This window comes from Eumetopias jubatus, unplaced genomic scaffold (genome assembly GCF_037043125.1).
Source record: "Eumetopias jubatus isolate StellerSeaLion01/CBP00866 unplaced genomic scaffold, mEumJub1_p1.0 scaffold_2, whole genome shotgun sequence".
NCBI classification, from domain to species: Eukaryota; Metazoa; Chordata; class Mammalia; order Carnivora; family Otariidae; genus Eumetopias; species Eumetopias jubatus.
This window is the reverse complement of record NW_028274808.1, coordinates 162,639,155-162,651,267: the sequence shown is the minus strand read 5'-3', so window position 1 is coordinate 162,651,267 and position 12,113 is coordinate 162,639,155. Positions and strand designations below refer to the sequence as shown.

Here is a 12,113-nt window from a genome sequence, read left to right as displayed (position 1 = left end):
GAGTCCACAATCATATCTGAATCTCTTTCTTTAGTAAAAAACTAGAAGGCAGGGGCATCTGGGTGGCTTAGTCAGTTAAGCATCTGCCTTCAGCTCAGGTCATGATCCCGGAGTCCCCGGATAGAGACTCGCATCAGGCTCCCTGCTCAGTGAGGAGTCTGCTTCTCTCTCCTTCTGCCCCTCCCCCTGCTCTCGTGCTCTCTCTCACTCTCTCTCAAATAAATAAAAATCTTAAAAACAAAAAAACTAGAATGTCCATCTACATATACAGATAGATTAATTTTACCTAAATGCATTCTTCACCACTGCATAGACTTGAGACCAGCAGTTTGGCTTTTAGCGTCCCAATATGTTCATGTTGACTGTAAACTTGGGACTTTACACTGTGTACTCCCTCTTCTACATAATTTTTTTTTAAAGATTTTATTTATTTATTTGACAGAGAGAGAGACAGCGAGAGAGGGAACACAAGCAGGGGGTGTGGGAGAGGGAGAAGCAGGCTTCCCGCTGAGCAGGGAGCCCGATATGGGGCTCGATCCCAGCACTCTGGGATCATGACCTGAACTGAAGGCAGACGCTTAACGACTGAGCTACCCAGGTGCCCCTACATCATTTATTTTTTAAAAATAATAATAATAATTAGACTAGTTTACTCACATTTGTGTTCTAGGAAATGTCCATCTATGGCTGCCTTTGTTCTGTTTTTACCCTCCCCCCACTGCTGATTTATAAAACATTTTTCCCAAACTCCCAGTGACTCAATCTATTTAACAGCCTTTGTGTGGAGTCTTTTCAAAGTTACTTTAAAAATCACAATTTATCTCTAACTTCCATGATTATTTAATGCTCTTTAAAAATGCCAGTGAATGTGTCAAACATGACTCCCGCTGACAAAGGAGTGGCCTATGCCTATCCCCCTGAAAGGTTGTATTTGCTTAAAAAGTGTAAAATCCGCTTTCCCAGCACACACACTCATGGCAGAATTTATTTTAGATTCCACTTGTTCCACAAAGTTCAAGAAAAATGTCATAGACTGTACGTTCAATTTACCCTCTGATTCTCAGGAAGCTCTTATCCTCTGAGGCTCACCTTCCTCATCTGTAAAATGAGCATAATATAGATGTCCTTTGCTAAATAGAGCAAGTCATCTCATTATTCATGAACGTGTATAAAACACTCTGAAAAGCTCAAAGTTCTTTACAAGCATTAGGCCATGAATCTTTCTGAAGTGGACTGTTAATTATGTGTCATTATGGTTTGCTTAATAGGTGGAAAACCTGAGGCATGGGAACATAACACCAGTTAATAGCCGACTTAAAAATCTAGCCCAAGCTTTAAACATTAGACAGGAAGATGTCAAGGGGAAAATCTGAATAGGAATCCACTCTGCTCTGGTTCTTTATCAAGAACCGAAATCAATGCAAAATTCCCTCACTTTGCTGGTTGTCCTGCCCCTCCTACTTCCTCTTCCGGTCCAAGTACAGGGAAATGGGTGGGAGGGTTGGAGTTCCCTGCGGGCTTATAATGCCTTCTCCTGCTTACACAAAGGTTCCTGAATCCTAGGCCAGGTACTGAGGTCAAATGTTGTTTCACAGATACTATAACAACCTCTCCACTTTTTGTTACTGATCCCTGGAAACTTTTCCTACCACATCCAACAAAATGAAATGAGGCGATAGACATTACCAACCGGAACACAGCCTCTTGGAAATGGGACCTGTTGGATTACTCTAGCTTTATTATCTGATCTACCACCTGGTACATAACATGGCCTGACTATGTCTTCACACAAAGTAGATACTGTTGATCTAAAAGGTCAAAAAAGAGGATAATGGAAACTTTAGATAGCTTTATATAGCTAGTGAGCTTTTTCAAATTATTATTTAGTGTCCTTCTGACAATGATTACTAGAAACTAGAAATCCTTAATCCCGGAGTGGTATTTTGAGAAAAACTCCCCAAGAAAATAATCCCCAAAAGGGAACAAATGTATAACAACACTACTTACTTAAAAAAGAAAAGAACCCCAATTGTCCAACAATTGAGGACTGGTTCAAAATACTGGTTTGTGTGTGTGTGTGTGTGTGCGTGTGTGTGTGTGTGTGTGTGTGTGTGTGTTTTGGTGCAAAATGGTAGTTTTATGACAGCACAGGGACAGGACCCGTGGGCAGGAAGAGCTGCTGCACGGGGTTGTGAGTGGTGGCTGATTATATACTATGGGGTTGGGGGAGGTAAGGAAAAGGGAGGTTTCTTTCTTTTTTTTTAAACATCTTTTCTTTTTTCTTTTTTTTTTAAGATTTTTATTTATTTATCTAAGAGAGAGAACAAGCAGTGGGGAGGGGCAGAGGGAGGGGGAGGGGGGGAGAGAGAGAGAGAGAGAGAGAGAGATAAGCAGACTCCCTGCTGAGCAGGGCTTGATCCCAGGACCTGGAGATCATGACCAGAACTGCAATCAAGAGCCAGATGCTTAACCACCCAGGCACCCAAAGGGAGGTTTCAAAAGGATTTCCATATGCTAAAGAAGACTCACAGGCTACTGAGGCCTTGCCATTGTCAAGTTAAGGTTGTTTTTCCTTCTAGCAGTAAGATAGTTGGGAGCTTCCTGGAAGAATATCATATATTAACAAGACAATCAGCTAGCTACTAAAAATGATAATTAAATTAAAAATGTCTATATGAAATAATGAAACCCAAAGAACTTTATGCCTGAACTAATTATAATCTCAAGAAGTAATTGCATATATATAATATATAAAGTACATATATATTGCATATATATAAACATTACAGAACTTGGCAGTTACATAAACAGTTGCATGCAGTGCTCCTTAAGTAAATTATTTTCTAGAAATTTGCTAAAGATTTTTAACAAGTCAAATAATGATGAGATGACTGGGAGGGGGTTCACCAAGATTCTCTCTGGAAAGGTTTTGGGGTTGTTTTTAATTTCTTTGTAGGCTTCAGCATTGTCAACATTTTTTAACAATTAGCATATGAGACAACTTTTTTTTTTTTTGTCTAAATGATGTCAGGGAGAATCCACAGAGCACACTGAGAGTTGAGGAATCTCTGTGGCATCCAAGGATTTAGCCTTAGTCTAGGTGAGGTAGGAGGATGCGTCACCAGCTCTGAGCCCAAAACCCTCTTTCAGCTACGACTCCAGAACCTATGAACAAGAATTCTTTAATGCAGTGCTTCTATAACTGGTTTAAATGTGTGACAAATAAGTTGACAATCTTTTAAAAAAAATTAAAAAGCATTCACACCTAAATTTATGTCTTATTCATTCGTAACTCAGTTAAATTGTATTTCTTCTTATCTGCATGGCTAAAGGATCAGACATTTTTATCAGTCAAGGCAGGAAAATAAAAAAGAAAGCCAACCACCTTCTATGAAACAAAAATAACCACAATGGTAAAAACCAACTTCGCTGCACACTTAAATTATATCCGCAGAAAAATAAACCTTGAAATCACTCCTTTGTAGGGAAAAAAAAAAAAAGCCAAGACTTAGGGGAGACTGGGTGGCTCAGTCGGTTAACTGTCAGACTCTCTCTCTTTTTTTAAGATTTATTTATTTGAGGGAGAGAGGAGAGAGAGAGAGACAGAGCACAGCACGAGTGGGTGAAGGGCAGAGGGAGAAGCAGACTCCCTGCTGAGCAAGGAGTCCAATCCAGAAATCAATCCCAGGACGCTGGGATCATGACCTGAGCCAAAAGCAGATGCTTAACCAACTGAGCCACGCAGGCGCCTTGAGTGTCTGACTCCTGATTTCGGCTCAGGTCCTGATCTCTGTGAGTTGAGGGGGGGATTGAGCCCCATGTTGGGCTCCCACTCAGTGGGAGTCTGCTTCTCTACCCTTCAGACTCCCTCTGCCCCTCCCCCCCACTCATGTGCTATCTCCCTCTCTCTAAGATAAATAAATGAATCTCAAAAAAAAAAAAAAAAAGCTACAATTTCACTTTTGGGGCAGTCATGTGGAGATTCCACATGCTGTGGCTGAAACATAATATCGGGGGATACATGTGGACATGAGAGTTTCCAAGGAAATAATAACAGAAAGACATTGTTGGAACTCTATTCAGGATAAAGAAAAGTTAAAATCTTTTCCTATGAAATCAGGCTAGAACTTCACAAAAATTAAAGATAAATGAAGGAGGATATTTGACAGAGAGTTCTACGTTAGAAATAGCTCAGATAGCAACAGACAATTTAAAATCTGTCACTTTGATACTCTGTAGCTAATCATTTCAAAAGCTTTTAACTTTCAAAAATAAATCACATGTAGTCCCAAAAGGAAATATATATACACTGCTGAAATCCAAAGAGATCTTCCTCCTTTATAAATGTACAACTCACCCGTCTAGACAACCTAATCAGCACACACTTCCCTCCCTCCTCCAAAAGCCACTCTTCTTAGCCATAAAAACCGAGACAATCACAACACTGTGCTAAGAGAAAATACACAGGTGGGGAAAAAAATAGTAGTAGTCGTAATCTGTGTTGTCCTTTTAAGAATGTTATCAATGGGGGCGCCTGGGTGGCTCAGTCGTTAAGCGTCTGCCTTCGGCTCAGGTCATGATCCCAGGGTCCTGGGATCGAGCCCCGCATCGGGCTCCCTGCTCCACGGGAAGCCTGCTTCTCCCTCTCCCACTCCCCCTGTTGTGTTCCCTCTCTCGCTGTCAAATAAACAAATAAAATCTTAAAAAAAAAAAAAAAAAAGAATGTTATCAATGAGGGGTGCCTGGCTGGCTTGGTCAGTGAAACGTGTGACTCGGGGCTGTGAGCTCAAGCCCCACGTTGAGTGTAGAGATTACTTAAAAAATAAAATCTTTAAGAAAAAAAAAGAATGTTATCAGTGAGAACTATTTCTAAGTAATACCAAGAAACAATGCACTTGGGAAAACTTAAATTGAATGTTTCAGTCTATACAGCAAAAGTGAAGTGAAAGTCTAGTCAAGAATTTAATAAATTTAGGCTATTCAACTTGGGTAACTATGACCAAATATCTTTTTGTCCTAACTGCCAAATGTCCACAATTATCTGGAAAATTCATTCAGTACATTCATCAAGTATTTATTAGGCATTGCACTCTTCCCTAGGAGAGTTTACAATGCAGCTGAGAAAACAAAAAGAACTTAGGTGAAGCACTTAGCACATTAGAGAAAAACATACTGCATGGAAAGTGAGGTTGCAATGGCTTCAAAGATTCTATTTAGAAAAGGGAAGGATGGCCATGGACGGAAGAATGAGCACTTCAGGTATTCCCACTGGCCAAGTTTCTGTTCACAATGGTACCTGGCGGGTTCCAGCGGAATAAGTGTTTTCTACCCATCTTCTCATTTGCTGTCATCCCCCAGGGAGCAAGTCCCTCCTGCACCACTCCAATGTAGCAACTGCCAGCACTGGTGTTTTCTGCTTTCTGTCCTCCCAATGCATAGGCATCACCTTGGGAGTACAGAGCTTTGCTTTTTCCGCACAGATAAGATGGTTTGGGAACAATGCTCTCCCTCCTTCCGTGGAAGCTGACTCTCCTCATTCGTCTGTGTGTAAGCAAAAAGTCCTGTTGACATTGCCAAGCGACTGGCATAGAGGGCGGCAAGATCACACTGAATTAAAGAAGCCTAAGGATTGATTCAATTGGTAAAACGGGGTTGGGAAAGTTGTGATCATCCACGAGGCCTTGGATAGATCAGTCATCTCTGCTCAGCACAGCCAGAAACAGGAACTTGGTGCACATTCCAAGAAAGACATGAGCTTTGAAACAGGAAGTGAGGATGCTTCTGCTGGTAAGGAAATTGTGTGATGAACTGGTCTCCAGAAGGAAATAGTGATAACTTCCATTAAGGCCACAAGGCCACCAACAACAGCAGGCTTGCCTTTCAGATTTAAATATTAGACTTACTATAGATGAGTTTCACTGAATTTAAGACAGTCAGAGGCCAAGGTGATGGAATGAGTCCTCCTTGACACAGTGAACTAGAGAAACAGGAACAAGGGCTCTATGACCAGTAAGCTACGTTATCACCCACGCTAGGGCTAGAGGTTTTGCCTCCCACGACAAGTGTAATTAGTTGGCAGTGGATGCTTAAAGTGGTAGAAGAAATCTGAGGTCCAACCTGGGTTCAGGGAGAGAATATGCCTGGACTGGTCCAACAAGGTTATTGTTGGTAAAGGCAGGAAAACAGCAGTAGAGTGCCATGGCTGAAGCTCAATGGGCTCTCAGTGGAGGTTCGTTAAGGTACCAATGGCAGATTAAACAAAACTTTCTACCTTCTCTCCCTCCTGAAAGGCCAAGAAAATAACAACAAAGGATTTTTTTTCTTTAATGTATGAACCCAACAAGGATGGAGAGAATGGAAGAAGAGAAAATAGGAAAACATTTTGGTGGGGTGAGGGGAAGACAAGAAACAACCTCATTAATACCATGGAATCTCCAAAATGCTACATAATTAAAGGCAGTTAGACCCTCTGCGGGGAGAGGGGAAAGCAAAAATAAAGAGGGCTGAAAGCTTCTTTAAAAGGCAGTTGGAGGGGCGCCTGCATGGCTCAGCTGGTTGAGCATCTGCCTTTGGCTCAGGTCATGATCCCGGGGTCCTGGGATCGAGCCCCACATCGAGCCCCGCATCGGGCTCCCTGCTCCGCGGGTAGCCTGCTTCTCCCTCTCCCACTCCCCCTGCTTGTGTTCCCTCTCTCACTGTGTCTCTCTCTGTCAAATAAATAAATAAAATCTTTAAAAAAAATAAATAAAAGGCAGTTGGATGTCCCATATCCCTTCAGCCATTCTGAGCAGGTAGGTGATAATCCCCTCCCTATCCTTGCAAAAACACCTGGAGTTTCTTCCCCACCTCCTCTCCAAAAGAGGGTCTCTGGAATGGGGTACATCAGGCTCAGGTGTTGTACTGGAAACACCATGGAAGGGTTTTATGAACATGTGGATGCTGAGACTTCCAGCCTTCTCCTCTACCTCGCTCCCAGATCACTGGCAGCCAGGCTCTCCGCCACCATCCAGGAAAAAGAGAAGAGCCTTTTCTGAGGACTCTCCGTGGCCCAAGAGGTAATGACATCAGAGCTTCTACAAATATAAGCCCCAACCAGATCACCAGACAGTGACATTTCCAGTCAACAAGCCCACACACATCTTCACCTTTTAACACCCCACTCAAATGTGAGCAGACAACAGAGGGTATCAGAAATAGGAGGCAAACCTCTAACATGAATGATCCAGACCCAAACTAATAGACAAAAGCAACTTGGGGAAACGGAGTCTGTGATGGAAGGATTAAACTTTCCAAAAAAGTTTGTCCTCAGAGAGATAAGACAGATAAGCACTGAAACCATAAAACAAAAGCAAGAAATAGATATTGAAGGGGCCAAGAGCAGACAACCTCAAAATGCATCACTTTGGCATGCTGATTATTCTAGATAAAAGTTACTGAAGAGACAGCCGATGCAAGAAGGACACTCAGACCCTCTTCTGTCTCCTGAAAGCAGGAAATAAATCTCCCATGTGAAAGATGCCCTCCCTGTACCAGGAGGTAAAAAGACATCCCCTACAGCCAGAGATGGAAAATTTAGAGCCAAGAAGGTTGTATAAACAACCCTTGTTACTTTTTATTCATTTACTACCACAGCCCAAATTCTGTTTAGAACTCTTTACTAATTGAAGTTCCCAAAATGTTCTGTGTCCTGTCAATTCTTCACAGATTTATTGTTTCTTTGTCTAAAAAAATATAAAAACTGCCTGCTTTAATCATTTCTTTAGGTCCCAATTTCATAATTGGGCCTCTGTGCGCTTGGAATAAAACTGTTTTTCCCCTGTTAATCTGTCTCATTTAAATTTAATTCTTAGTCCGGCTAGAAGATCTTGAGGGCAGAGGAGAATTTTTCCTTTCCTTCAATATACCACACACATACACACACACACACACATTCAGAAAACAAAAAGAGCTTTTAATTTAAAATAATTAGAAATGTGATTATACTTATTAAAAACTCAGTGGAAGGGCTAGATGATAAAATTGAGAAAATCTCCCCAAAAGCAGAACCAAGAAATAGAGAGAAATTAGGAGAGAAAATATTTAAGAAAATTAGGGGCTCAATATCTAATATATGAACAATAAGAGTTTCTGAAAGAAACATCACAGGGTGCCTGGGTGGCTCAGTTGGTTAAGTGGCTGCCTTCAGCTCAGGTCATGATCGTGGGGTCCTGGGATCGAGTCCTGCATCACATCAAGCTTCCTGCTCAGCGGGGAGTCTTGCTTCTCCCTCTGCCTCTGCCTCTCCCCTCTGCCCCTCCCCCTGCTTGTGCTCTTTCTCTCTCGCTCGCTCTCTCTCTCAAATAAATAAATAAAATCTTAAAAAAAAAAAGAAAGAAACATCACAGAAAATGGAGAGGAGGAAATTATCAATGAGTCAATTCAAAAAAATTTCCCAAACTGAGGGATCTAAGTTTCGGGATTCAAAGAACCCAGCACAATGGATGAAAGCAGATCCATACCAAGGTACAGCATCATGAAATTTCAGGATCATGGAGACCAAGAGAAAATTCTATAAATTTCCATAAAGGACTCAGGAGGCTTGTAAACTGTGCATAAATTACAGGCAAAATTTGAGGAATCAGAACAGTTCTGAATTTCTTAAAAGCAACACCACAACCTAGAAGGCAATGAATCAATGCCTTTAAAATTTCCATCCTAAAATTCTAAACAGTCAATTGTCGGTGGAAAACAACTATTTCCAGGCATTCACTGCCTCAAAAAAATGCATATCCCATGCATCTTTTTCCAAAAAGCTCCTTGAAGATTGTTCTACCAAAACAACGGAGTTCACCAAGATGGAGGAAGACATGTGCTTAACAAGAGCTCCAATACAGGAGAGAAATGATGGGGATCCCCAGGATGATGATGAAGGTCTTCAGGGTGACAACTGGTCCCCATGTGTAGGGCAACTGGTCCAGATTAGGGAAAGGCAGGAGACTCAAGGACAACTTCTTCAGGAAAATGAAACTGACAATACCCCATGCATTTGAGGCAAGTTTTAGAAATCTGGCCAAGAGTTTTGGGTCAAATTAATGATGAGGACATACAAAACTAAATAAATGAACAAACAACTATTAATGCCAAAGAAAACAAAAAGTTGTGCTTGGCTTAGCTCTGCATATTGATCTAACCAAAATTACTGCTTAACTACTTCAAAAATGGGAAAATAAGGAAGCTGTGGGTAGAGATGGGGGTGAGAGAAATAAAGGGAGCCACGTCACCACCTTCCACAGTGGGAAGTCAATAGATAATGCTTCAAACTGCAAAATTCAAGAAGTAGCAACTATAAGCAACAAATACCAAAATAAGCAGCTCAAAGAATTACAAATGGTTGTTTCTGAAGAGAGAGATATGTAATTTAGATCAAAAGTTTAAAAATTAAAACAAACAAACAAACACATGTTGACTTCTATGCCCAGGCATTTTTACATTTATTTGCTTTTGCTTTGTCTCCCCAATAACAATTTGACAAAATTCCATCCTTGTTTTTCCCAAACAAAAGAAAATGTAATTTTCTACATCTAGTCCACGGTAGCTATGGCCATCTGAGCTCTGAGCAGCCAAACGTGGTGGGAAAGGTAATAGTTATAACCCAACGCAAGGAAGGACTGGTTGAGCTAGGGCAGAAACAAATAGGTTGAGACAACTACTAAGCCCCTCTCTTCTGGGATTCTTTTCAACAAAACTATCCTCATGGCATAATCGCATGGTACAGGATAATCTTACAGTTGCCAACAACCATGAGCCAATTTCACTCCTGTCTAACAGACCCAAATGTCCCTCTTCATGACACGAATCTAACCAAAGCAGCTGGCCCCTAAAACAATTGAACTGAGTTCAACTTCACTCCTCTTTACCTCTGTAGACTGAGTAACAGGAGAGAATAAGGGCTCTGACGCAAGTGGCCCTCTCCTCAACAGATATTTACTAAGCATCCACGGGGGACCCAGCACTAGGCTGAGGGTCAACACCCCTGTGCCAACTACGTGGACCTAGCCTGTCCTGAACAATAAGTTGATTCCCCCTAAGGGTGAGAATCCAGGGAGGGGTGGAGTCGGGGTAGAAGCCACAAAACTGGAAGAGCTGGGGCAGGGAGAGAAGGCACCAACTGGGCCAACCTGGAGGAACCTGTAAGCAGAGGTGTGATTGGAGGCCCAAGGCTCAGGCTCCTACCACTCTGGATATGCAGAGGAATGCAGGGAGACCAACAATTCTTCCCCAAGCATAAAAGTAGCCAGACACTGCCCACAACCCTTCCAACCACCCTGTCAAGTGTCAACTTTACAGAGCAAAAGTTACCATTCTCTGAGCTTTACCACGGTTGGATAAAATACTGCCCCTGCCCTTGAGTGAGTAGCTGCCGAGAAAACATGATGACTGTCTTAGTATACAGAATAAGTAAAGCAGGTTCAAAGTGCTAGAGCACACATTAATATTCTATATTTTCTATTTGGGAAGATGTGAGAATTTTAGTTCAAGGACCTATGTGGAGCAAAGGTTTTGCCTACTAGAGCACAGCACTGATTTGCATGTGTCTACAACACTTGCCCTATACAGTCCCAAAAACCAAAACATATACACCCTTGGGGGAAGAATCAAACTCATTAACATAAATACATTGCAGTAAGCATCATGAATTGGCAAGAGTAGTACTACATTGATCAGATTAATTGTAGTACGGGGAAAGTAGAGGTCTTTCCTAAACACTGAAAATGTAACTGAACTAAAAAATACTTTCCAAAGCAAAATAAGAAAATTACAACATACTTTCTTTTCTCCATATAAATCATGATATTCCATACTACATGTGATTCTTGCTGACTGAGCTACCAGTGTCACAAACCAACCTGTTAAATCCTAAACTTAGGGCGCCTGGGTGGCTCAGTTGGTTAAGCGACTGCCTTCGGCTCAGGTCATGATCCTGGAGTCCGGGGATCGAGGCCCGCATCAGGCTCCCTGCTTGGCGGGGAGTCTGCTTCTCCCTCTGACCCTCTTCCCTCTCGTGCTCTCTCTCTCTCTCAAATAAACAAATAAAATCTTAAAAAAAAAAAATCCAAAACTTAATTGGGAAAAACCACTGGTTTGTTGAGGTTGTTTCTTCCTCCTCAGCTCTTTAGGGGAGAATCATCTCAAAGAGAGTAAATTCTTGGAATTTCCTAAAAGGAAAATGGGCACTCGCTGGAAAAATACAGGGTATATGCTCAAAACACTTGACTATTTTGGATAACCTTCAAACCCACTTAGCCACCGGCTCATCCTGTTGTTCCCAACCCTTCTAATCAAGTATTCCAGTTTCCAAAGAATGGCAATAGATGAGACTGTTGCCGAACCTGGTACACAGAAATGTATTATTATTCTTCCATGGGGGGAAAAAATCAGATCAAAAGCAAATTTAGGATCCAAGGAAAAGTGCACACTCCGGATCAAGGTCTAGTTTTTCCAATACATGTATTCACCGAACCGCTGTTTTCAAGATTCAGACTATTTCCCAGATTTAAAAAAAAAAAAATGTGAAGTTGGTGGGGTGAGGCACTCGGACACTGAGAACTGTGTAATGTCTCTGTCGATTGTGCCAACTTTCAATCGAGACTGCGCTGCCGCCCAATCAGACTGGAGGAACCAACCTGGCCGCACCGCTGGGAAGTGACCCCAACGCTGAACCTGGCGCGGGGCGGCTTCAGCCCCGGGACCCAAAGGGAAAGGAGGCGGGTGCTCCTCGGGAGAGGCCAGGGCCTGAACTCGAGAGGCGGAGAGGCGGCGGCCTCCGGGAAGCCGCAGCTACGCGGCAGCGCGCACCTGTCCCTTCTTCCTGGACCGGAGTGGACCGGATCCCTCACCTGCCTTGGCGCGCCCGCCCTCACCGCGCCGCGTTGGGGAGAAAATCTTCCTCATCCCAGGAGGGTCTGTCTCTGGGCTTGCGAGAGCCACCTCTCGCCTCGCACCCGTCCTGACCCTTTCCTGCCCGGATTCCCGCAGTCCCGGGGCCGCCCCTGCTGACCCGCGGCATCCTTACCTGGCTGGAGCGCGCAGGGTGCGCGGAGCCGCGGACAGTGTGAAGTCCCGCGGGCCCCGCC

The 12,113-nt window shown here is 42.8% G+C and overlaps 1 protein-coding gene across 2 annotated transcripts in view; it reads right to left on the bottom strand.

The window, feature by feature from the left end:
• Nucleotides 1-12,110, bottom strand: part of TEC (tec protein tyrosine kinase) — a 142,587-nt gene extending 130,477 nt beyond the window's left edge. Inside the window, exon 1 of one of the 2 annotated variants that reach the window (XM_028100748.2) lies at nucleotides 12,053-12,110. The gene's annotated coding sequence lies outside the window, so the exon portion shown is untranslated. The remainder of the gene's footprint in view (nucleotides 1-12,052) is intronic. The other variant, XM_028100747.1, reaches the window with a different exon arrangement.
• Between the last annotated feature and the right edge of the window lie 3 nt (nucleotides 12,111-12,113).